At 36.2% G+C, this 22,186-nt stretch overlaps 1 protein-coding gene across 1 annotated transcript in view; it reads left to right on the forward strand.

Moving 5' to 3' along the window:
- The first annotated feature begins 14,256 nt into the window (after nt 1-14,256).
- Nucleotides 14,257-22,186, forward strand: part of TAB2 (TGF-beta activated kinase 1 (MAP3K7) binding protein 2) — a 60,700-nt gene continuing 52,770 nt past the window's right edge. The window contains exon 1 of the mRNA XM_039240948.1: nt 14,257-14,419. The gene's annotated coding sequence lies outside the window, so the exon portion shown is untranslated. The remainder of the gene's footprint in view (nt 14,420-22,186) is intronic.

The following is a 22,186-nucleotide window of genomic DNA, read 5'->3' on the forward strand; positions in this document are numbered from 1 at the left end:
CTGCCCCATTTTACATTCCCACTAGCAATGTATGAGACCTCCAATTTCTCCACATCCTTAACAGCATTTGGTATTGTATTTTTTATTTCAGAAATTCTAATAGGTTTATAGTAACATCTCATTAAAGTGTTCATTTGCATCTCTTTAATGGTTAATGATGTCGAACATATTTTCATGTGCTTTGTTCTCTATATATCCTCTGTGGTAAAGTATCTGTTCAAGTCTTTTGCTCATATTTTAATGGGATTTTTTGTTTTCTTTTTTACCCTAGTGAGTTCTTTAAATATTCTGGATACAAATGCTTTGTCAAGTATGAGATTTGTAAATATTTTCTCCTTGTCTGTGGCTTATCTTTTTATCTTCTTAATGAACCTTTGCAGAGCAAAGAAATTTAATTTTGATGAAGTCTAATTTATCCAGTTTTTTCTTTTATGGATTGTGCCTTCATTGTCAAATCTAAGAACTCATTGCTTAACTTTATATCCCAGATTTTCTTCTGTTTTCTTCTAAAAGTTTTCTAAAAGCTTTACATCTTGGATATATAGACCTATGTTCCATTTTTTATGTAAGATGTGAAGTTTAGATTTAGGTTCATTTTTGTCTGTGGATACCCAGGCTGTTTCAACACCATTTCTTGAAAATTATCCTTCCTCCATTGAATTGCTTTTGTACCTTTGTCCAAAATCAGATGGTTGTACTTGTGAGGGCCTATTTCTGGATTCCCTATTCTGTTTCATTGATCGTTGTGTCTGTCCCTTGACTAGTAACTATCTTGATTACTGTAGCTATATATAGTAAGCCTTAAAATCAGGCAGTGAAATTCCTCCAGTTTTTTTTTTTTTTTCAGAATTTTTTGTAGCTGTTCCAGTTCCTTTCCATGTACAATTCATATAATCATATAATTTTACAAAAATTCTGCAAAAATCCTGGGATTTTGCTAGGAATTCCATTAAATCCATAGATTAATTTGAAGAAAATTTGCATTTTTATTTTGAGTCTTTCAGTCCATGAACACAGCATTCCTCTCCATACATTTGGGTAGTCTTTGAGTTCTTTCATCAGTAATGTGTAGTTTCCAACACACAAACCTGCCCATGTTTTGTTAGACTTCTACCCAGGTATGTATTCTGGAGCAATTATAAGTGACATTGTGTTTTTAATTTTGGTTTCTAGTTGTTCATTGTTAGTTTATGGCAATATGATTGGTTTCTGTTAGTTGACCTCATATCCTTCGACCTCAGTAAGCTAAATAATTCTAGGTGTCTTTTTTTTGTTTTCTTGTTTGTTTTGTGGATTCCATTGGGTTTTCTAATGTGTCTGTGAAAGAGTTTTATTTCTTCCTTTTTAATCTATATGCCTTTTATTTGCTTTTCTTGCCTTACTGCTCTGGCTAGCATTTCCAGTATCCTGTTCAATAGGAGTGGTGAGATAGAACAAGGTTGTCTTGCTCCTGATCTTAAGGGTAATACATTCAGTCTTTCACCATTTGGTATATGTTAGCTGAAAGCTTGTGTAGGTGCAGTTTATCAGATTGAGGAAAGCCCCTTTCTGTTTCTAGTTTAAGAATTTTGTCATGACCAGATATTGAATTTTGTCAAGTGCTTTTTCTACATCAATTAATAGGTCATGGTTTTTCTTTATTAAACTGTTACCTGATGGTAACTTTCCTTTTTAAAGATTCACTCTGGCTGCTATATGGAATAAAAAGTATGGGAGTGAGGCAAAGCTATAAGCAGGGAAGCCATATTGGAAATTACTGCAGTAATCTGAATGAAAGAGGATAGTGGCTTGGACTAGGAAAGGGTGAGAAGAGGTCAGAATTTGGATGTGTTTCAAACCTCGTGTGAGCAGGAATTGCTGATGAATTGGATCTGAGGCATAAACGAGAAGTCAAGGGTGACTCCTAAGGTTTTTGGCCTGTGCAATTGGAAGTATGGAGTCGCTGTTGACTGAGTTGGAGAAGACAGTGGTGTCTAGCCAGCTTGGGCTAGTCAATGAAGAGTTTGTTTTTGGACATGTTAACTTTGAAAGGCCTATTAGACTTGTAACTGGAGATAACAAGTAGGTGATGTGGTACACAAAATAGAATTCTAGCAAGAGATTTAGGCTAGAAATAGAAATTTGAGAGTTATCAGTTGAGTTGATATATGAGAAATTATAGTGATATTTGCTAAAAGCTATACCTATAACCTTTTTACTGTACTGTTATCTAAGTTTTATTAGCAAAATGCCATATTCTCCTAACATGTGAAGAACTTTGTTTAAATTTGGATTGGTTCTGTTTATCATCAGACTGTTGTGTATCTGACATTAATTAAGTGAAGTGCACCAGAAATTATGTGACGGGAGAGATATATATTCCCTGTAATAATGTATTTAGCCATGCTTATTTGCTAGGAAGATGACTATAATAGTAGTGTGTCTTGCTTATTTTCAAAGGTTTGTCCTAAATCTTTATAAAAGGAAGTATTTCTGTGTGTATTGTGAACAGGGTTTGATGCTATTATTTAAATGCCTGATAGGCTTTCTGTGGCAGTATTTTTCTTATTGGTAAAACAGAACAGCCAGAGAGACAAATCAAAAACAAAAATTAAAAACAGGAATGCAAAATAGCTAGACTTCTAGTTCTTAGACCCAAAATTAAATCAGTAAAGGGAGAGGGTGAGCCTCAATTTATAGAATTGGTGAAAAGATAGATCTTCTGAGCTCCATTCATCATATATGTTTACTTCATATAAAGGTATTTCAGACAATATTTTTTAAATGCTACAGTCTTTTTTGTTATCACTGATTAACTCTGATATTTTCTTTTTTTATACTTAAGATTTTTTTTATATATTTACTTTAGAAGGAAAGAGAGACACAGTACAAGCTGGGGAGGGGCAGAGAGAAAGGGTGACACAAAATCTGGAGCAGGCTTCAGGCTCTGAGCTGTCAGACTTGTAGATCGAACTCAATGAGATGTGAGATCATGACTTGAGCCGAAGTCGGAAGCTCAACTTACTGAGCCACCCAAGCACCCCTCTAATAATATTTTCTTATGGATAAAGAAATTTATGTATCTCTAGCACTTTGTGTTCTTCTATTGTATGATTTACCAAATTTTTTTATAATATTCTGTTTACTTTTCAGTTTCTCCCCCTAAATGTAAGGTTTTACAGCATTAGTACAATGCCTTGGCACTTAAGCTCTCTGTAAGTATTTGTGAATGAATGAGTAGACACATACTACTGAAGTTTAAAGCTATTAACCTTGCTTGCTTTTGAAAGTAAATGAGTTTTTAAGATTCCAGAGTATGGGTTATGGTTATATGTCTCTTCCGAGTACTACATTTTGAGTTGATGAACTTTCAGATGAGCATTATACTCCAACAGAATGCGCACAGCAATATTACTAACCCAGAGTCAGTGAGACACACATTTTGCCTTTTGTTATCTGTTCTTTTTGTCCTAGTGATAATGGATTCATGCAAAATCATCTCCACTTTAACAGAGACTTGTACTGAATGAAGTACAATTACAAATAGTAGGCTGAGCTTAGAGTTTAGCCCATAGTTAGTTATATGTCTCATAGGGAATTCATGTGCACGTTTAAAAAATCTGTCTTTTGCCTAGTCCTTCTCCCCATTTCCAAGTAGATGGTACAATTATAGGCCAAGTTTCTCTTTAATAATAATTATACTTTTAAAAGAATTTTCATATACCTTTATTCCTTTGAGCTTTACAAGGCAAATATACCCTGAGCCTTTACTGTTCCAGTGCAGATTTAAGCACCCTGAGAACAGTTATTTTTGCTGCCATGGTATTTTATTCCCAAACCCACAGTGTGTTTGTGTGTGTGTGTGTGTGTGTGTGTGTGTGTGTGTGTGTGTGTGTGTAAGTATCTACACGTACATACATATGTCCCATTAGTCCATAACAAACTAAAGTTTATAGGAAGAGTCTTTCTCTGAAATTACTGATTGATAAATGCTTCATAAGTGTTAGGAGTTTATAGAAAACTTTTCTATTTCTAAAATAGCTATAAAATTATTACCAAAATAATAAAATTTAAACTTTATAATAATTATTGTTACACTTCTTTTCATCTGGCTTTCTTGACCCCACTCTTTCCTGAATTTTATCTAACTTTTTTGACTCTTTTGTTATAAATTCTTGGTCTTCAAATCTCCTCTTTTCTTGCTTAGCACCTTTTCTGTAATTCCCTAGGTCATTGTCACTACCTTCTGAAGTTCAGTACTGTTATATAATTCTATAAAACCTATTGCCTCTCTTAGGAATGTGAGCAATGCAGTTATGTTTTAAGACCTAGAAAGTTTGTTACCACTGTGAAATACAGCCTAGCAAGGTCTAAGAGTAGAATAAGCCATCAGATAAGACACTGCTGTGTTACTGTGATTGTCCAGGTGACAGAAACCTGAGCAAGGACATTGTGGGGATAACGAAAGGGGTGAATATAAGAAAATTGTGGGAGTAGTCAGTGGTACTTTGCCATTGATCATATATAGCAAGGGAAACAAAGACCCTAAAATTGCTAGCTTCAGAATTGTTAATAATTGACATCGAGGTACTTTGTCGGGTGGGAGACAGTGAGGTTAAGGTTTGGACAGGTAACTTGGGATCCTAGCATGGCACTCTCAGGCTAAGTTTTTCTTCCAGTCTCCCTGGCCCCCACCCCTGCCAGTCTTCCCCCTCATTCACTCTGAATTCCAGTGCTTTTGGTCTAAGAACTTCCCTTTAGGAATAGTAATTTCTTTTTGGTTATAATCAACGGTAGAAATTGTATTGTGTGGAAACTGTCTTTGTTTCCTACCCACATTCCCATTATCCTGCTCTTTTGGACCCTTCCTTCCAATGAGAAAGATTACTTAGAATAATATTTACCACTGTCACTACTACCTCACCCCACCCCATCTCTGGGATATTGATACATAAGGTTGTATAATTTTTGAAATAAATGAGGCAACTTGGTAGAGCTCTTTAAAGAAAACACAAAACTTGGGGCACCAGGGTGGCTCAGTCTGTTGAGCATCCGACTTTGGCTCAGGTCATGATCTCGCAGTTTGTCGTTTCGAGCCCCACATCAGGCTCTGTGCTGACAGCTCAGAGCCTGGAGCCTGCTTCGGATTCTGTGTCTCCCTCTCTCTCTCTGCCCCTCTCCTGCTGCGCTTTGTCTCTCTCTGTCTCTTCAAAAATAAACAAACATTAAAAATTTTTAAAAAGAAAACATGAAACTTTAAAGTATTTGTGATTAAAACATTAATCAGTGAGTAGTGTAATACTTCATTCATCTAGTTTCGTCAGTTATAAATATGCTACATAAGATAATTGAAGTTTATCCCAAAATGTTTTTTTATACATTTTTATGTATAAAGATTTTTATATTATACATACACTCTGTAGGTTTTACGTGTGTGTGTATACATTTAATCACTCCAAATATGTTTTACAATGTTTTATATGACATACTACCTCCTGAAATAGGGAACATTCCCCTTGTTCCACAACTTAACCTGTTCTGAAAGATAGAAATGGCTTTTTTGTTCCAGGGCTTCAGAATGAGTCAGAAACCCTAGGTTCTAGTCCAAGGTCTAACAGTAAATTCCTTTGTAAGATATTTTGTTTTTTTACCATTGAATCCATGGAATCTGGGGAATAGTGTCTGGCATGTAGTAGGTGCTTATTAGCAAATATTCTTGGAGTAAATCATTGTTTTTGTGTCTACATTAGCACTCCTTTCCCAATTTATTACTTGGGATTCATTACTACCCAGTAAATAAGCTTTTGAGTTTTTAAGATAATAGGAGTATCTAGGTTCTGATTGAGGTGAACTGTTAATTTATATTGTCTTTTGGCTGCTTAGTGGAATTTTTGACCCTCTTGATGTATATTCTTGTATAATCAAAGTTGTCAAATGATTTTCTAATACTTCATTTAAATGAAAAGTTTCCTTACTGATTACATTCCATTTGTCTATATTATACGTAAGCAGTGTCTTATTTACAAGGATATAGGCTGTGTCCCCATGATGATCTTATAGCCTCGATGAGGAAACACACAAGTGAAACTCTAAGACTGATTAAATGTTAGATCCTGAAGCGTTGACCTGTAGGTACAGTGGGAGTTCTAGGAATAGAACGATCCATGTGGGTTGAAGCAGTTGCAAAAGAATTCAAGAAGGAGATGAAACTTGAATTGGTTTTGGAGAGTAGTTAAGATTTTGATAAGCATCAAGATGGAGAAATGACATTCTAAGCCAAGGCAATAGCGTAATCAGGAAAGAAAACTGGGTTAAACGTGTTCAGACAAGCCTGACTGGATTCCTATGGGTGTGAGGACTAGTGGGAAATAAAGTAGGTGGATTTAGTAGAGTTTTACTCCAGGCTCCATGAAACCCAAGAAGTCTGAGGATAGAATTTAGAGGAATCTCTGCATTTAGATGAGAAAAAAAAAATTCCACATCTTTATGTTTTAACTTACAGAAACCTGTACCTGAAATTTAGCATTTTCTTCTGACAGTCCCGTTTGTACAGTGGTCCAGCTTAATGATTTTTTGACTTGCTGAAAAAGAGATAATGCATTCAGTAGAAGTCATCCTTCAGAGTTTGAATTTAGATCTTTTCCTTGGCTAGCGATACCCAGTGCTGAACTCTCGTATGCTGGGCAGTGGCGGGGAGCTGCGTCCCCAGTCAGTCACCCCGTCACGAGGGTGAGCAGCCAAGACACTTAGAACCATTCTGCGCAGCCATTCTGTTTGTCAGTTTCAGTACAGTGGTCAGTGTTACACGAGATATTCAACACTTTATTATAAAATAGGCTTTGTGTTAGATGGATTTGCCCTAATGAAATCTAAGCGTTCTGAGCACATTCAAGGTAGGCTGGACTAACCTTTGATGGTCGGTAGGTTACGTGTATTCAGTGCATTTTGACTAACAGTATTTTCAATTTACAGTGGGTTTGTTGGCATGTAAGCCCATCATAACTCAAGGAAGATCTGTACTATGATTTTCAGCAGTAAAGCACAGTAGTAGTAGCAGTGCCTATGACTTTATTACTAATAGTGGTAAAAGCACAGGGATTTTCATATTACTTTACAATTGCAATATCTCTGAATATAATTTATACAGATTACTATAAAATTATGGTTATTAGACTTAGATTTTATTTTGTTGAGTGTTAATGAAGAAGCATATATATATTAATATATCACAAATACAGGTTTTAAAAAAACTTGGTAACTTTCAATATATTTGGTTTTCCTTGTAATCATTTATACATTTAAAACCATCCATATATAAAAATAATTATGTTTTAGTGAAATTGGCTTTCTTTGTAATCTTATGTATTGTATTTTACCCATTTCAAACTATTCCGAGAGGAAATCTGTAGCTTTCTTCAGACCGCCAGAGGGGTCAGTGGCACCAGATCTAATGAAACCAAACGAGAAATGGCCTTGAAAACCATACCAAAGAGTTTTAGTTGAAGAGATAAGTAGAGGAGGAACCGAATGAATGTTTCATTTTTAATTACAGAATAAATACAAGTTAACTTAGAAGAACAATTTTAATTTCATTAAGTTCTAAAAAGAGGGAGTTCTTTATTTCACAACTATAGATAAACTAACGTTTATGAGATAACCAAAACTTGTCTATAATCCCAACTCTTTATCCTTACCCTCTTATCATGTATCTGTTCCAGTTTATTCATTTCTTCTGCAAAGCAATGAAATATTTAAAATGGTTACGTAGGAGCATTTGTCAGTCTTCTATATACACTTGATAGGTCAAGTGGGAAGACTTTGGTGGCAGGGAGGTGAGCTATGGTCTGGTCATTTCGATGCTGTATGATTGGGGTAGTGTGGGTAGCAATAGGGGTGGGCTAGAATTGGCATTCTCGTTCCAGGAGGTATTAAGAAAGAATTTAAAGAGGTTGGTGGTAAATATGGGGGCTGAAATACATGCAGTGGTGTCCAGGAAAGTACCAGAAAGTTAAGAATAGAGTGCCTAAATTAGGATTCCTGGAATAATACTCTATAGGTTCACAATGCTTTGCAACCCGAGGCCAACTTTGTGTTTTAGAATTCAAAATTCTTTGAAATTTAGAAAGGAAACGTGGTATTTATATTGTACATTATGTAATACCCCCAACAAGGTCTGAGGCATCACCCAGTTATTAAACACTAATATTTCTGCAGTGAAACATAGGAATAGTCACAGTCAGTAGGTGAGCTAAGCCTATAAATAGCCTTAAGTCAGTAAGTCAGTTCAAAGCAAATTTTTGCCACTACCAGATTTTTTTTTCCTTAAGATTTATTTTAATGTAATCTCTACACCCAACTTGGGGCTCGAACTTACAACCTCCAGATCAAGAGTCCCATGCTCTCCCAACTGAGCCAATCAGGCACCCTGTGCAGATGAATTTCGACACGAAGTTTCATGAAAAAAATCTTTTAAGAACTTGTAGATTTCAGAACTACAGAAGTAATTGTAGACTATATTGATTATAACATGCAGTGAGGAGAGTCCTAGGAGTTATGTTTTGAGGAATATTGATTATGAAATGGATGAGATCCAAAAGAGAGGTAAAGAAAGGCAAGAGAAGAGTTTACGTGACTTCAGTTTTCAGGCTTAAAAGAGAATTACTGCTTCTGATAAAAATGGGAAGTTGAGGAGGGAAGCAAGTTTGGGCAGGACTTTAAGTTTAAACTTCCCTTTTATTTTTCAAGTGTTCCATGTTGGTAGAATGAGCTTAAAAGTTTACAAGTGGAATATAAAGTTTCCTTTTAAAATAAGCTCTTAACACACTGTATACATTGTATGTTAGCTAATTTGACAACAAGTTATATTTTAAAAACATAAAATAAGCTCTAAATTTTCAGAACTTATAGTCTCTGTGATGTTGAGACATTAAAGAACTTTAGGGTTGAGAGTGGTTGAAGGGTGTTGTCCCTGGAGCGTGAAAAGTTGTGGCCCTGCTCACTGGAACAAAATCTGGAAAACAGACTGAACGGAATAGAGCAAGGTGCTTGTACCCTGACAGGATTCTTCTCCGTGTGGCTGAACCATTAATATGGCCCTATCTGTAATGACGTGAACGCACACAGAGAGGGTAGTTGTTGCCGCGGCACAGGAGCTGACACAATTTGAATGCTGACTACTCTACAGCAAGCAGTCTCGTGCTGTTTCCACCTTGTAGCCTGGGTCACGACTGCATCTAGATGGGAAACATTAACATAGCTAGTGGTATGATTTTGATTCCCAGTTCACCTTAAAAATCTGGAGTTAGGGGTGCCTGGGTGGCTCAGTTGGTTAAGTGTGCTGTGGTAGGAACCCCTCCCTAAGGAGAAAGAAAAAAAATGAAGAAGAGAGACGAGAAGACTTCAAGGTCACCTAGATATGAGTCCAGCTGCCTACATCCCCCATATTCCTGTAAACTGAAACAACTTAATCAGACTGCATGTTTATGTGTATTACCATATATGGGAGACAAAGGAATAGAAAATGCATAAAAAAACCTATGCCATATGATGTGGGCCGCTCAGTTCTTTTGGGTACGAACCCAACTGAGCGGTGCCGGCAAAATTTGCTTCCTGGAAAGAAAAGTCTCGGTGTCACGACTCTCTGAGCGAGAATCCTGCAACAGTGCCACTTTAGATTTCAGTTCAGGTTATCATCTCACGGTTCACGCCCTGCATTGGGCACCGTACTGAGCTCAGAGCCTGCTTAGGATTCTCTCCCTGGCCCCGCCCTCTATCTCTAAGTAAATAAATATTAAAAAAACAAAACAAAAAAAAACACCGACCAACTTCAAATTCTACACATTTAGGCAAATTTTAAAAATAAAAATCCATGGTATGGAAAGTTCATGAATATATAGAATTGAGTAGGTTTCAAATTTATTGCCATTATGTGTTTTTTAATCTACTTTGATAAACTCATGTTAATATTGTCACATAAATAACATCTCTTGAAAATAGGGACAGACAAGTCTTTAACAAAAATGAGAAGGTTCAATAATTACTCTTAAAATTAGTTTAATTACTTAGCTATATCTACTGTACATACATATATGCATTTACTTCATGATTCATAGTTTAAGAAGGCAAATTTTATCTTAAACCTTTATTCAGATTCTACTACTGACTAGTACAATTTGAACTTGAGGTTTTTATTAAGTAAGGATGTTGGCCTAGAGGATACTAAGGCTCCTTTCGGTGTCAGACTCTACGGCTCTGAATGTTTAGGTTTCAAGTAGAAGAGAAGGACTGAACTACACCTTAAAGGAGATTCTCCTTCAGTTATGCTGGAAACAGTGCAGATGAGGTGCCTGGGGAAGACGTGCAAGGACGAGTATCAGAACTCTACACACCCACATGCGTTTAACAAACAAGCATAGAAATAACAATCCTAGAAAATGAGAAGAATGTGTACACTGTTGACCAGAAAAATTTTCAAGAAAAGAATGATTAGTGATCATTCAAGTTAGTAGTCAGTTGGTCATGTTAATACAACGTTAGAGGAAAGGGGGCCTCTGGGTAGCTCAGTCTGTTGAGTGTCTTCCCTCTTGATTTCAGCTCTGGTCATGATCCCAGGGCCATGGGATCAAGCTCCACATCATGCCCTATGCTGAGGGTGGAGCCTGCTTAAGATTCTCTCTTTCTCTCCCTCCGCTCGCTCTCTCTCTCTCTCTCTCTCTCTCTCTCTCTCTCTCAACTAAAAACAAAAATATAGAGGAGGGAACCCTGGGCCTGGAGTTAGAAAGCCACGGATACATTTCTGGCCCTAATTCTGCCACTGATTGAGGTTTTGATAATTAGTAAATTACTTAACTTTCTGAACCTTGTAAAAGCAGAATAATAACTACTTAGGCTTCCTTAGTGGTTTTTCATGAGGATCAATGATATGATGAATTAGAAAGTACTCAGTAAAACTTAAATATGCTGTGGAGTTAAGTTATGGCAAAATGGTGGATGAGGAACCTGAAAAGTTTATTGTATTTGATGATTTGAATAAAACTAATATCAAGGGAGGAAACTTGGAAGCAGATTAAAAGAAAGTTGAAGTCATAGTATAACTACTCTAGAGAAGTTTGGCAAGGCATGAATGGTAAGACACAGATGGCATAGCACAGTGCATCCATTCCTTACACTGACAATGCAGATTTTTGTATGTATGTGTTTCTCACCTGTTTAGGAGGAGGTAGGGGGTGGAAACTGCAGTTCACTCTCTTTCCTCAGTGCCTTGAATAAAGTAGCAATTTTAATAAACAGCTTTCTGAAGAAATACTTGTTATAAGACTCAACTGGTAAGGAAATACTTTGTGTATATTGTATTTCCAGTATATTGTATATTGTGTATACCAGTATATTATATATCCAGTTAAAGTGAGGAAATAACATTCATGAGTATATACATGGATGTATGTTTAAGATGAAATACTAGAATTCCTATTTTGGTGTTTAGTGAAATACTAAATTCCTTTTTAAAAGTCATGAATCAAGAAAGGTCTGGCCAGTATTACTGTTTTATAACATGGTCTTTGGAATACAGTCCAAAACTTAGAATAAAAAAACAAAATAATTATTGAAAGGGAGGCAAATTTATTATTTGTAGATGTCTTGTATATCTGGAAATGACAAAAGAATCAACCGACACATTTCTATGAGTAATGAAATTTCATTATAGTAGCTAGTAATAAAATATAAAACATGAAAATTAACTGTTAAAAGTATTTTTCTTGATGACCTTTAAACCAAAAGCCCATCTATATGAGTTAATGAATGGGAATCCTCATTCTTTTTTTTTCCCTTAGGTTTATTTACTTAGAGCGCAAGAGAGAAAGCGAGTTGGGGAGGGGCGGAGAGAGGGAGAATCCCAAGTAGGTACCACACTGTCAGTGAGGACCCCAATGCTGGGCTCTAACTCACAAACTGTGAGGTCATGACCTAAGCCAAAATCCAGAGTCAGATGCTTAACCAACTGAGCCACCCAGGTACCCCAGGAATCCTCATTCTTAAATACTTCTTAAAAAATTATTATTTTTTTTAATGTTTATATATTTTTGAGAGAGAGAAAGAGATAGAGCACAAGTGGGGGAGGAGCAGAGAGAGAGGGAGACACAGAATCCAAAGCAAGCTCCAGGCCCTGTGCTGTCTGTCAGCACAGAGCCCTAGGCAAGTCTCGAACTCCCAACTGTGAGATCATGACCTGAGCCAAAGTCCCAGGAGCCCCTAAATACTTTTCTTTTATCCCTTCCTTCCTTCCTTTTTTCCTTCCTTTCTTTTTTCTTTCTTTCCTCCTTTTCTTCTTTCTTTCTTTCTTTCTCTTTTTTTTTTGCCTTCTAGGGAATACACAGACTGAATTTGATTTTATCATCTCTAAGTAAATTGAAGTGGGTTTTAAATAGACACTTTTCCATGTTAACTTTTAAAAAATTTTTTGAAATAAAAACGTAGCAGTGAATAGAATGACTTAAAGGAATTTTTTTTAAATTCCTTGTTACTTTTGATACTTGCTGTATTACTTTGTAATGCTGGGGAAGGTGTAATCTGATCTTTCAACCATATTTGGTAAATAATAATTTTGTATGGAACCCACTGTTCTATCAGTAAGAGGAAAATTATTGCCCAAATGTAGGCTTTTCTTTGCGCTTAAAGCATTTCCTGACTTAAACACCAATTATATCATGCATGGATTCTTTTTGCCTTTTAAAGTACACTACTTCAGATCTGTAACTTTTTAACAAGAGATGTGTTGACAAAGTTTTTTCTATTTTATTTGGAGGGAGAAGAATTACATTGTTTACCTTGTTTATCACTGGTTCCCGTTATGTTCTAAATGTAAATTGTTATATTTATATTCATTATCAGCTCTCAGAATTGAGCTCTCTGACGTTTCCTTTGTAGCTATTCTGCAATCAGTGTTGACAAATCACTTGTGTCTCTTAGGATGTGATGCAGTTGAGTTATTTAAACCTAAAGCTTTTTACACAGCTGTTGTTTTAGTATATATGAAAATGAAAACTTAGGTAGACCTGTATGTTTAGAATAAAAAAGTGTGGTATATTCTATAACTAATTCTCTTGACAGTCCAATAAAGTGGGATGTGGCATCCAACTTAATAAAAAAGCAAACTTCTGAAGAGAGTTTTAGTCCAAGGCCATTCTGAAACAAGATTTGAACCTAGATCTGTCTCTCCCAGAATTTTTTCACTGACAATATGCCATCGCGAAAGATGGAAAATTTACATTTTTCTTAAAAACTATTTTGATTCTGTTGCTCCTTGTTGTGTTGCTAGTCACTAGAAATGCAGGGAGTTAGTTCTTTGAATCCTTCACTATTTTCTTTGTCCTGTTAACAATTCCCACAATCTGCCATATTTGACAGTCACAGAGAATTCAATTCATTCTGACTGCTGTGGCATTTGTTTCTTAGAGGGACTCCCTCGGGTGCCAGCTCACCAGGCTTAAGGACGTCTTTGCCAGGCTCTCGTACAACAGTCTACCATTTTTAATATCCTACCATTTCTGTAACCTTTGTAGTTACGTGTGTGTGTGCGTGTGTGTGTGTGTGTATGTGTGTGTGTGAGTGTGTGAAATGGGGGGGGAGAGAGAGCTTTAATATGGACCCAGTAAATTTATACCAAAAAAAAAAAAAACTGAATCTATTTTGGTAATGGAAAAAGCGAATTTCCAGTGTGGTTAAGAACCACATCTTATGAGCTGTTTTTTTGCCTTCCACTTTAAGAATTACCAAGTATTTTTAAAAATTGGAACCTGAAATTCAGTTCATTGCTTGGATGCATTTCGGAAGAAACCTCTGAGAATTGATTGTAGGAAATTAAGGGAGCAGTTAGAAGACAAGTGGAAATAAGATAGTGAAAGAAGAGCAAAATGACCTGAAAATGAGGACTTTACAACTTTAATTTGACCAGTGAAAGTGGAATTGGTGTTTTTCTCTTTCCGCCATACTCTGTGGCCCCATGTTGGACAGCCTGTTGCTGAAAGCCATCACAGGTCTCACAAAGGCCACTGCTTGAGGAGCTGGAACTGGAAGGCTAGAGTAGAGTAGGGAGAAGAAAGACAATGACTTAACAAATGTAAATAGCATCTTCTGATAACTTACCACTCAAGAGATCCTTTTTCCACCTCAGAATATCTTATGTGAGACACACGGGGGACTCCCTCACTGCCATTAGATCTCATGGTGTTACCTGGTCACGCTTCTCATTCCACCTGCCTCCAGTTTACTCTAGTTTCTCTTCTGCTTTCAAGGCTCCAGACCCAGTTCCTGGACCTGCCCTGGAAAAGAAGTATCCAGTAGAGATGAGCTCACTGCAGTTACTTAATTAAAAATTTGTAAGCTGCAAAAATGGCAATGGGCCAACCAAGAACAGCTACAGTTTGAATTTTTCTATTTCCAGGTATGCTAAAGTCCACGACACCAGTCAAGCTTAGCCTGTGTAACTGCCTTACTGCAACATCTATAATAACCAAAACTTTACTTTCAAAGTCTGTGGTCTTCTTGCTTTGAGTATAGTAACATTCCTAACATCTAGGTAACACGCAGCTACTCGACTTTAACTTACCTTTTGCCTGAATATTTCTGATTTAACTTGTTTGCTAGTAGTAGCAAACTAATGCAAAAACAATTTAGGAAAAATAAATTTGAAATGCTGTTGAGTTAGGCCCTGTAAAAAAAAAATACTCTGGTCTTCATTGAAAAAGTAAACATTATCAACAATAAAACTGTCTTCCTTTAAGAGGTTCACATGGAGTCTGAGTAGTACGTGGAATTAAATAAGTGAAACTAGTTCCCTCAACCATTCCACATAATGCATGCCTTTGCCCAGAGTCAGTGTTTTCTTCCACAATTGGAAGTAGAACCAAATAACATACTATACAGTACTTTTACATAACGAGTTTAATTTCAAATGTAAGTATACAACTAGTATTTGCTATAATTATACTTGACTACTCAAAATAAATCCAATGAGAAAATCATAAGTAGATGGAATTGTCCTGGAATATAACAACAAAATCAAAAACAGGTTTCCTGTTGCCTTAGTTTTTAACGGAGTGAAAACTACTTATGAAGGATTCTAGGGATGAGATCAGTTAACTTTTAGGGACATTTATTGCTTTTAGCAATTTGTATAGATTTAGAAACAAATCTATAGATTGATCTATGAAAGGTGATTTTATTTACTGAATGGGCAGATAACCAGAAGAATTGACCAGAGGAATTTTATATCCCAACTGTGGTTTTAAAAGATGATTCTGATATCCTAGCTTATGCTTTAAAAATTCTCTCTTCCACTGTTATCGTATAATGAATTTAAGGTCAGCCAGTCTAGTCAGCACTGGGTCCTTGATTATGTCCCACATGATTTGTTTAGTATTGAAAGGATTGAATCTCATTGAGTGTTGAATTAGGACCGGAAAGAGAGCTTCTGTCAGAGTTATTACAGGATCATTACTGCTGATAAGGTAAATTGGAGAGGAAATTCAAGAGCGTATTGCATTTGAATTTCAAGTCTTGTTTGTTACCACTGGGAGGCTGTTAATAATGATCAAATTTTTCTACATTACTGAATGCAAATTTTGTGTAAAACACTGTACAAGGCCCAAACGGTGCAAATGAATAAACCTTGCTTTCAGTGAGCTTACAGACCAATGCTACCAAAGAAAGTACTGTGCTGGGAGTGTGAACAGTGTACTGGAGAGCACCAGATAGAATCAGCTTTCTGGGGAAAGTAACATTTCTACTAAGCCTTGAAGGAGAGAGAAAAGTCTTTCGAGAGAATGGCAAGAATATTTCTAAGGCATAGAAATGAAAGTATATAGGGGTTTCTGGGTGACTCAGTTGGTTAAACATCCCACTTTGGCTCTGGTCATGATCTCACAGTTCATGAGTGCAAGCCCCACATCCGGCTTGCTGCTGTCAGCTCAAAGCCCTCTTCGGATCCTCTGTCCCCCTCGCTCTGCCCTTCCCCCACTTGCGCTCTCTCAAAAATAAATATTTAAAGAAATTTTTAAAAAAAAATTTTAAAGTATATAATACGTCCTAGAAATTGTGAGCAGTCCAGTGTACCTAGAGAACAGTAGAGTACAGGATATGATAGAAGATGGAGCTATGTCATACATGCTTTTGAGTGTCAGAGGAAAGGGTTTGGACTTAATTCAGTAGTAGGTAAGGGGTATGCACTGAAGATTTCTTAGCATTGGTGCACTTAAGTCAGTGAGTCTTTTGAAAAGCTAACTGTGGCAGAGTAAGGATTGACTTGATGAAGTTAGATTTTAGCAGTAGTAGTATCTCATTAAAGACATTTATTGTTATATGTGCCAAACATTTGTTTCTCATTTAATCCTTACAGAGGAATGTGAGAAATAACTAATACATGTTAGACATTTAGCATAGGACCTGGCCCATACTAATGGTGAATCAGTAATGCTGAACCATAGTGGTTGTACTATAAGCTTAGAGAAAAGTGTTCGTGTCCACTTTTATGTGTTATAACTTTCTATAAAAGTATTGTGTTTATTGAGGGTCTTATCTTAAATTTAAGATAGTAACAGTAAACCTCTTTTTCTACAACCCCCTACCTCTTCCTTTTAAACAATTAAACCATCTCATTGGTGGATGAGTATTTATTACTCCATCTGAGAGCTATGCATTATTTAACATTGAGTTAGCTAGTCTTTGGTTGAAAATCAAAGGGACCTGCCTTTTTTGTTTCAACAGAACTGAGCATAGAGCTAGTTGTGTACCTAAACATACAGCCTGTTAGGTAACATATAAATCAAAATGTAACTGTAGATCTCATCTTGTCAGACATCTGGAAGATTGGTAATTGTTGTAGCTGTTAACTATAACAGTTACAGTTTCAGCTTAGATAACATAGGCTTTAAATTATCTTAACATAGAGTTGGCTAACTATAGGTACTTCCAAATTAGTCTCCCTTACTCTCCTCCTCAAGTATCAGAATACAAATAATGATGGACCATCTTCCATCCATGTAACCTTTTACCTGGCCTAGCCCCCTCTCCATAATAATTAGTGTATATTCTTTCAGAATCTTTCCTGTACATGTATATAAAAATATCATTTTAAAATACATTTTGTATCCTTTTTGTTAATATATAGATTCTGCATCTTTTTCATTCGTTAAAGTCTTCTCTTTCCATTTAATTATTTAGATATCTCATTCCACGTTGAAAAAAAAACCAGCTACATGGTATTCCTTAGTATTGCTGTACAGTAATTTCCTTATTCATTTCCCAGTAGCATTGTTTTTAGTAATACACACTAAAGAGGTGACTTACTGCTCCTCTTGAAACACATGTGTTTGTCTCTAAATTAGATGCTTTAACTCATATAGATACAGAGACCTCTGGTACTTTATTATTTGTAACAGATTTCATTCAGCCTCCCTCACAGCTGACTGCAGTAGCAGTGGTGGTGAACCACAGTTGTGCACTGCTGGCCTCGAATACCAACTTCGTGGGAAGTGTGTGTCTATCTCTCCGTGTGTCTGTCCGTGATTCTTCTCGGTTAAAAGGAATATAATAACAGTTGTCCTCTGTGCATCACATGTGGGGAGGATAAAGTGATGTTTATAGAGCGGATCCTAGAAATGAAGGTGAACCAAAAAGTGGTTCAGGCCAGTAGAATTTTCTCAGATGTATTTTCTACGTTATCTGGAATCTGTACATCTTTCACTGAAAATTTCCCACCTTTGCAAACTTAACTCATTTTTCTCCTCAGCCATAATTCTTCTAATTTATCATGTTCTTCTGGGGCCTTTCCCCCAACACAAACAGTTGTCAGGGGTATCCTGCGAGACCTTTATTCCTCTTCAGGTACTAAGCTCAAGCACAGTGTTCTTTTTAGTAATACACACTAAGGAGGTGACTACCTTTCCTCAGTTCCTAAGTTTTAGGCACTTCTTCCGTGGACCTTCACTGCAGCGTCTACACCTGTAAATGGCACAGAGCACTTGTTGCTGTATGAGGAAACGCCTGCCCCTGGGGTGTGGTGGCAGGGCCTGGAGCTTCAGAGACAAATGACCTGAGTGGAGACAGTGAGAGGCATGTTGTCTTTGCTGACCTGTGGGATGCAGCATGTATGAGGCAGAGGAGAGCGAGGATGTGATGTCACAACTTCCGTGATGTGCCCCCCTTCTTACCCCACTTCTTCAGCCTCGTCTTGCGTCTCTCTGCCTCCCTCTGAGTCTCACTCCCTGCGTGTCAGCAGTAGCCAGCTACTTAATGGTTTCCTCAACTTGCCACGTTGCTTCACTACTCAGGTCTTTCCCTAGACAACTACCTATGCCTGAGTTATTCTCTCCCTCTCACCTGTCTACCGTGTGAACGCATTTTATCTTCCAGGACCAAGCTTAGGTGTCCCCTTGTTTAAAGAATCCTTTCCGTAAATCATCCCCTTCCCTCAAAATTGACTGGTCCCTCCTTCTTTTCCCCTGTTTACTACATATTATATCTGTAACTGTTACTACATTTATTTGTTGAATGTTTGTCTTCCCATACTAAAATGTGAATTTTTAAAAAATTTTTCTTAATGTTTATTATTGAGAGAGAGAGAAAAATGGAAAGAGTACAAGCAGGAGAGGGACAGAAAGAGAGGGAGACATAGAATCTGAAGCAGGCTCCAGGCTCTGAGCTGTCAGCACAGAGTCCAATGTGGGGCTCGAACTCACGGACCATGAGATCGTGATCTGAGCCAACGTCAGAGACTTAACCGACTGAGCCATCCAGGTGCCCCTAAAATGTAAATTCCTTGAACATAAAAGCAACTGTGCTTTTATTAATTTTAATACTTTCAGCACCCACTGTAGTGTAGTAGCAGGCACTCAACAAACTTCGAGCAATACATATATGTACTTATGAAAAAATATAAAAATGATAAATTTGAAATTGGGTTATTTCATAAATAAAAATGTTAAATAGAAGATCACTTATATATTTTTACAGTTCAGATTTCCTACTTCATTAGGAAAGTCTTTGTTGTAGATTTATGGATACGTATTTATAGGATGTGATTTCTGTCTCTTTATTTGATTATATTATACAACTAAAAATATTAAATTGAATACTCTCTAAGTGTATCTAAATTAGAGATTTGTGAAATAGATTTATATATAGTAACTTTGCTGATAAAAGTTCCTGTACAGTTTTGAGATTATTCTTGACCATCTAATAAAAATTCATTCACCATAACTATAACAAGACTAATAGCCAACTATATACAGCAGTTTCACAGTATTAGATTTGAAAGACTGGCACATACTAAAAAAATTGTAGCATTGTGTTGTATTTTAGAAACTTGATTCATTTAATATTACTTTACCAATTTTAACTTTGTTCATTTTGAATTCTCTGTAATTTCTTTTTAAGGTTCTGAATAATATAGTAATGAAATAATTTTATTTAAATGTTGTTCTTTACGTATCGATTTGTATATTTTTTCTCCATTAGCAGTCTCCATTGTATTACCAATCAAGTGTATGTGTGTAATTTACAAATTGCCAATTTAACTTTTTGTTAGATATTAAAACATTCTGGTAGTTATTATGAAAGCACTAATGGGGTGCCTGGATGGGTCAGTCGGTTAAGCCTCCGACTTCGGCTCAGGTCATGATCTCACAGTTCCTGAATTCGAGCCCCATGTCAGACTCTGTGCTCATGGCTCAGAGCCTGGAGCCTGCTTCAGATTCTGTGTCTCCCTCTCTCTCTGACCCTTCCCTGCTCATTCTTTCTCTCTCTCTCTCTCTCTCTCTTTCTGCCCCTCCCCCAAAATTAAATAAACATTAAAAAAATTAAAATTGAAGAAAGCACTAATAACTATCCATTCACACTATCTCTTAACTCATGAACATAATCAACCCATGCCCCATGCTATACCATACACACATACACACGCACACTTCTACCAGGTAGCCACAGGTACATGCTGGGGAAAAGTCAACTGAGGGCTGTGCCATTAGAAGGAAGACAGGCAAAATTATATGAGATGAACAAAAGAAAAAAACATGGGGCCAACTAAGTGATTAGAACTGCATGGGGATCAGTTGATAAAACTTCTCATGACTTTCTCTGAATCTTCATATTAAGATGCCATTTTAGATTAGTATTTTAACCAGATTATTACAATTTTTGCATGCCACTGAGTTCATTGGTTCATTACAAGTGTTGATGATTCATATAAGATACAAACTGGTATTTCCAAGTGTTTTCATTTTCTTTTACCCGTAATAGGAACTTCTTGTCATATCATTTATTTATATTATGTTTTCTTTCAAAGATATTTATGCACAGGATGGATTATCCAAAAATTAAGGAAAAAGGGAGCACTGAAAAATAACTTTATCTCCATCTTAAAGCCCTAATGTATTGGAAAAAAATAATGAGATAGGAATTGGAAAATACACACAAGGTAGTTATATAATATGTTTTGATGAATTATAACCATTCTGTCTTAGATTTATTGCACTTTTCTTGATCCTTAGAAAATGGTAGCACTCACCACAAAACCACAGTACATAAATTGCCAAGTGTGGCTGACTTGCACATTCCTTAGAAGAACTTAAAATTGGTAAACCTTTTAACCATAAGAAATGGTCAGCATTCATGGGCTTGAGGCAATGTATTAAATGAAAAAATCAGGAAGTTTTCTTATTTAGAAGAGGTAGTATAGATCATTATTGTCCTTCAGGAATTAATGATAATTTTTTTCTTTTACAAAGTAAATTATTGCATTGTTATAAAGTTGAGAAATCCATTTTCTGCTAACAATCCTTTGCTCCTTTCAAGATTTTAAATAACACAAAGGCTGAACATGATAGCTAACTTAAAGTAAGTAGCATTTAGATGACTGATTTGGTATGTTTACTGTTACTTTACTTTTGCAAATAACTAGCTATCTATGTAAAATGTTTCAGTGTTACAAATCTTTTATGCTAAAGTTTATGCTAAAGCTGGATTATGATTATCTTGTTTTTAGTCTTAAAAGGTGATAGTATTTGAATTTTAGATTTTTAATTACATGGTTATAATTCTTGCATTTTTAACTCTTAGGAAAATAACTTGATATTGTAGATTGGGGGTACGGGGAGTGGGCAGGAGTTTGCGTTTGGCTTAGTAAAGTTGTCATATCGTGCTCCAAGAAGTATAATTCTAGTAATTTGCTGTTAAAAATTTTCTGAATTTTTTTATGTTTAATTAATGACATTCATAAATTCTTTTGAAGTTAATCAAATGTGAAGTGCATTAACTGTTACGTAACTGGCATTTGATGAGATACTTAGATAATGTATGAGTAAGGAATAGTGTATGTATGATTAGGCAGGGAATAGATGTCTTTATTTTTAAGATTTAATTCTGAAATCCTATTGAGGCTGAAAGGTTTCAAAACTTGCTTTAACTTTAATTTTAAAAATTATAGCATCATTCAGCTATTCTTATTGTATATCAATGTTTTGTTCTAAGATGAAGATACTCTTTAAGTATAACTCACTGCACAGTCTGATAATGTCAGCCAGTCTACAGAAGAGACACAAACTATAATTAGTTATAAGAAACTATTAACATTTTGACAATCAAATGGATAAGTTGGAACATTCTGCCTTCCCAGTAGGCATCCTGGGGAAGTTAGTGTTCACAATTGTTGAGGTCAGAGGCGCTTTGCGGTTCAGACAATTCTTTTAAAAAAAAAAAAAATTAAGTTTTATTTATTTCTTAGAGACAGCATGAGCAGGGGAGGGTCAGAGAGAGAGGGAGACACAGAATCTGAAACAGGCTCCAGGCTCTGAGCTGTCAGCACAGAGCCCGATGCAGGGCTCGAACCCACGAACTGCGAGATCATGACCTGAACCGAAGTCGGACGCTTAGCCAACTGAGCCACCCAGGCGCCCCAGGACAATTCTGTTAAAATTTAACATCTGTGTTTCTAAAAAATCACCATGCTATCCAAATCATGAAAAAGAAAAGCCACAGGGTTTATAGAAAAGTGGAATTTCAGATACAACACTCAAAAACTTTATCAGAGAACATTTAAAAAAAGATAGGAACCTTAAAAAAATGACAGTATAGTTTTACATGTGTTAAATGATTAAGAAAGATGTACTTATACAATATGCAAACAAATATGGTACTTTGAAAAAGATCTGAAGTT

Source organism: Hyaena hyaena, unplaced genomic scaffold (genome assembly GCF_003009895.1).
Source record: "Hyaena hyaena isolate Hyena2069 unplaced genomic scaffold, ASM300989v1 scaffold_184, whole genome shotgun sequence".
In the NCBI taxonomy this organism is placed as follows: Eukaryota; Metazoa; Chordata; class Mammalia; order Carnivora; family Hyaenidae; genus Hyaena; species Hyaena hyaena.